Raw genomic sequence first — 5,187 nt, forward strand, 5'->3', positions numbered from 1 at the left:
GCAGTGTATAACCTTTGAGATGACCTGTTGTAGGACATTGTAAAGTTACAACAAGAGGTCGAATTCACATACAATGTAACTGCAGTGTTTCTGCTTGTTGAACCACAGACCATTTATTAGAAGCTCGTGATCGGAAACTTGAGGTAGAAAAGAATTTAAAAAATTTAAAAAAAATAATTGAGTGATTAGGTCGATTCGCATCGAACCTTCTAAAATACAGTGGCCTTATTATCTCATCGATTTTAGGCATTGGAATGATCACCTTTTAGAAGTGCCACACCTCGATCGAAACCCGTGGACTTCATTTGTGCGAACATAAATGGCATACCCCTTATTGATTAGTCTTTATATACAAGTAGATATTATAGAAATATTTGCGCTTAATAAGGACTACAGCGTAGGCATAACACTAGCATAGACATCTCTCGGAGAAATAAATGGTATTATATTATGTTGTTGAAGCCAGACCATAAACATATCACAACACTAAAACGAAAGGAGATAAAAATATCTGTATTCTATACTGGTCTATTGGTTTTAACGAGTTGACACTATGAATCAGTTGTTCTGCTTTTGTGGGCAAAAACCATTGAAATCATTGAAAATGTTTTTAAGCGGATAACATGATATTTTTCTATGACCTGAAATCCTTGTTTTCCCTCGTATAAAACAAATTCACATTAGCGAATACATCTAATAACACATTGATACAATGGTACAGAATGTATGTATATACGACGTTCTCTGTTGTGCTATGAAGTTTATTAAAAATTTCCGAGTCTTCATTGAACTTAGTTTAATTGCCTTCGCGTATTGCAAAAAAAGGAAGGATACCCAACTGGTCTATTCGTAGTATTCGTAATAGAGTGATTTACGAAAGTATTCGACCAACGATATTAACGTTTTGTTATTGATGGAACAGTGACTCAATCCTACCCATGGCGCGTGTTGATTATGACGCTTGCACTTTTCAGTTGTTTTGTTTGATTACCTACGCGAGTCAGATCGCTGTGAGAAAAGGAATCAAGCTGAGGAAAGCTTCAGCGAGCTGTGACGAAAGCGGCATTAAATTTAAGGTGGGTAGTTTTTGAGCAATTTGATGCGACGAACACCCCTTGACAAACCCAGAAAGAAATGACCCACCTGACCTTTCGACAGGACCAAGCGAATGCTTGTAACTATGTAGATTGTCAGGGCTTTAAGAATTACTGAGCCGCTATCAAGTATCCACGTACGGGTGAAGTCAGCGTGAATACAAATAACCAGGTATTGCGACTAGTTAACTGTTATTAACATTTGGGTTATATCCTAATTAACGTTGGAACGACAGCAAGGCTGGTTTTGTAAACCAGGTTTGCATAAATCGTGCGTTCTAATTTGAACCTTCGTTTCCATAAATATACATTTTTATAAGGGAAAGAAAATTAGATAAGCTGAGGGACATAGATGAAGGTTGTTGCCCTGGCCGAATGCACGGACGGTACGGTTCCCATTGCAGCAAAATCCAAAGGGATTCCATAGCTCGAAATTGTGAGCCCGACGGTTCGACAGAGAAAACGTCGTCTGTGGGCAGGCATAATAAGGCTTAAGGCCTCTTCCCAAAACCGAACGCTCCTCCTCTACGAACTCGGAAATTTTCTTTCGTACAAAATTGAAAATCCCAGCCGCTTCTTGTGGTCCTCGACATTTACTCAAGTTCTGACAGGTCCATTTGTCGTGATAAGTTGTTCTAGTGTGAACGTTTCGAGCCGTCTCTCTAGCGATTGCGCATATGAACGCATAGATAACTTCGAAAAACCTTTGTCGCTTTCTATACCAGTTTGTCTCTGCGACTTGTATTTAGTATTGCACTAAGCAAAACATAAAATGCACGTGCGACAACCATCTGGACTACAGATTTGTGCTAGATCTGTGCTTGTGGGCTACAATGAAATAACTTACTGCACATATTATGCTAAGCCAGTGTCAACACCGACACGTTACTTAGTAGCTGAACGCGTTCCACGAATACTTTCTGAATAGTACGATTTTAGGACAATTCCTACAACAACCTTTCACCTCTATCTGAAATACTGACCCTTGGCAATCTGTGCTTTACGACACTACCGTGTCTACTAATAATGGCTTAATGGAAAAATACGTTTCCCATCGATTGCTTTCGGCTTTATCATCCCCGCAAACATACTCCTGAATAATGGGTCGGTGGAGTAATCTTTAGGCCATTGTGTTTTCCCTATTTCGAATTAGAGTTGGTCCACTGAGCTGAAATTAAGTTGATCTCAGTAGATAGCGGAATACACTATGTAGTGCGCATAATACAGAATCGAATCGAGAGAGCTTATGAAGGATGAATGTACTCCTGTTCATTGTCCTCTCTGACCGCATCACACCGCGTTAGCGGTCCATTTGTCATAACGTCTATCATTTTAAGATGTTCTAGCCATCGATATATGACATTGAATGCCCGACTTCATGAAGCAGCTTATTTTACGAAATGCCCCATCAGTACATGTAATGATTACGCTGTTCTGCAAGCCAGGGGTCACCTCGGCGGCTAAACGAACGCTGTTAAAGCTCGGCTTGAGCACTGCAACTAATACTAGTCTATCGTATTTGAAGTGATTTTAGTTTAACTAGGCTGAACCTAATGCTACATGACTCCGTGACCGTGTTGTTGTTTAGAAAATAGAGAAACAATGGTTTTTGGTAGACTACGACGTTTGATAGTAGTGGCTCTACCGAGTGCATGCTGTTGCAAATAGATTTTTCTGGAATTGTAGCGCTGTTTTTACGCTAGAAAATTATTTATATTCGTTTCAATATTAACTGCGTAGTCAGCCGCTATGAGACGTTGTCAATATATGTTCGCAAGCGCACCTTACTTATACGGTTTCTGTCAGAAGTCTAATATATCACTCTAGTAGCGCTCGCATGCCTTCGCTAGTTAAGATGTTGGACGGATGAGGTAAACTGTCTTTGACTTCATGTCTAGGTAAAGCAGCAGGAAAGGCCGTGGACAATTAACCCTAACTTTCTAGTGCCATCTGAACGTTTTTGGAGCTCTGTCGTCTGCAAGGTAACACTTAAGAAGCTTATTATAAATAGGGGCAAGCCCATATTAATAGAAAGCGACACTTTCTAAGAAAGAACCAGCAACATTTGCTCACATACATCGACCATGGTTTGGCATTTTGAGTTCCTTGGAGAAATTTGTCTAGAACTCCTTACCGCGCTGGTGGGAAATTTCGAAGTCACAAAGCCCGACTTCCGAATACTGCTGATAAATATCCGTGAACTATAATAAATAATCATTTAAATAGCGTCGCGTAGCACAATTAGTCTGCCTCGTTCAAGTGGATGGCTATGAGAACATGATTTCAACAGCATCCGCTCCAAAAATTGAATTTACTTTGTCGCTATCCGTTGTATCCAAAACGTCGTCACTTTGTTCTGTCAATGGTTTTGATAAACACGACCGCCATTTACGATGGCTGAAGGATCGTGTGAGCCCTGTTTACGTCCACACATAGTTAAGCCTGTCCTTCACTGAAGTCCCACTAAGGTGAAACAAAATGTATTTTTCGACCGTTGCCGTGACTATCTGCTTCCAGTTCTATTAGCTCGAGAGGCATTGACGAGCTGTTCGTGACCCTTCAAACTGTCACTTAGGTCGCTACAAGTGGAAAAAAACTATATTCTCTAATACTTCCTTTGAAGCCCTGCCCTTTTGACCGATTCGTACAACAAACAGTGGCGAGCGACAATATTGCCCTTTATCAACGACATCAAATGAATAAATACTATTATAGGCTATATGGTCTATAGATAGATTTGCAATACCGGGCCTCTTTTCTACGCCTTTACAGATGTTTATCGAAACGCGCTGCGCGAAACAGTTCGACGAAATATAAAATCATTTACGCATCTGATAAAAACATCGAGCTCAGCAGACGATCGTTAAATCCTGAAAAGATCGTGATAATGTTACACGGTGGTAAACACTCTGTACGACGGAGATCGTCTACCTATTCTATTCATTTATTTCAACAAAAATACCAGTAGAAGTCAACATCCACTATTAATTTTCTAAATCAATAGAAACGTTTTCCCTCAGTAACCGTCCTTGAAATATTTATCTCTAAGTATCATTGTTCGGATCAAAATCCATATGACAATAAGTATAGTATCGTGTATGTACAAAGGATTTGTACAGCTGTGGGCACAAGGCGGTCTAATGAATTCGTTTAAAAGCTTTCCCTACGTCAATAATATGGTTAATATTTATGTATTATGTATCATCGATGCCACCACAGAATGATAAAGCACTAAAAAAAAAAAAAAGAAAAAAAGGTGTAGCCTGAAGAAGAGCGAAACCCAGATTCTACCTTTACCCATCAGTGTACAGGCACTTCAGCTACTTTTGTGTGTTATGCTAGTTGTCGCTGATTAGACCTCCGACATAAAATCCCCCAGCTTATATACGACACTACATGGCTTAATTAATTAATAACAGAAACAAATTCGGTTTGTCCTATTGATAATTTGCATTATTAAGTAATAAGCAAACAATGTGAAAATTTCACACAAATAAACAAAAGCTTACTTCAACTAGAAAACTAGATATTAGTCTATGTTATTAAGCAAAAGTAGAGCTATCTTATCCTATTTCTCCCTACCAAGTAAGGAAGCGTTTGTGGTCTTGTCTAAGCGATGCTATTTAGAAACAGTGGAAGCTGCTAGCTCGAAACTGAAAGTTTCCATATACTTCTACGCTATTCTGTGTCGCCATTTTCCATAATTTTTACCAGCATAAGTTTCAATTCGCTCAGTTGGCAAATAGCCTATTTACAACGCAAACGAGCCTTGTTGGAACTCCTCGACCTTTTGAAAGTTGACCATCATGCCTTATCTTTCAGTGGCTTCCGTAGCTAAGTTCTATATGACTCATTAGCCCATGGTGCTCGATTCTATCGTTCCATGATACTTATGAAAAGCTTTTTCTTTCGCGGATCTCCCTGTGTCGAGAACACTACTGCAAGACACGAACACCGTCAACACAGTCGGTCTTCGTTATGATGGCCGTACTTCACATATCCACCTGACTCTTGCCGTTTTCGACAATAACAACAACGTAGAACACCATCAGTGTACTACCGTATAGGAAAATCGGGATAGATTGCGAGATCA

The 5,187-nt window shown here is 39.6% G+C and overlaps 1 long non-coding RNA gene across 1 annotated transcript in view; it reads left to right on the forward strand.

Annotated features, from left to right (window-relative positions):
- LOC147752444 (uncharacterized) overlaps positions 1–4,610 on the forward strand; it is a 10,806-nt gene extending 6,196 nt beyond the window's left edge. The window contains exons 2-3 of the long non-coding RNA XR_015314047.1: positions 975–1,076; positions 3,867–4,610. This is a non-coding gene — a long non-coding RNA (uncharacterized LOC147752444). The remainder of the gene's footprint in view (positions 1–974; positions 1,077–3,866) is intronic.
- The last annotated feature ends 577 nt before the right edge of the window (positions 4,611–5,187 follow it).

Source organism: Varroa jacobsoni, unplaced genomic scaffold (assembly GCF_002532875.2).
Source record: "Varroa jacobsoni isolate VJ856 unplaced genomic scaffold, vjacob_1.0 scaffold_1253, whole genome shotgun sequence".
NCBI classification, from domain to species: Eukaryota; Metazoa; Arthropoda; class Arachnida; order Mesostigmata; family Varroidae; genus Varroa; species Varroa jacobsoni.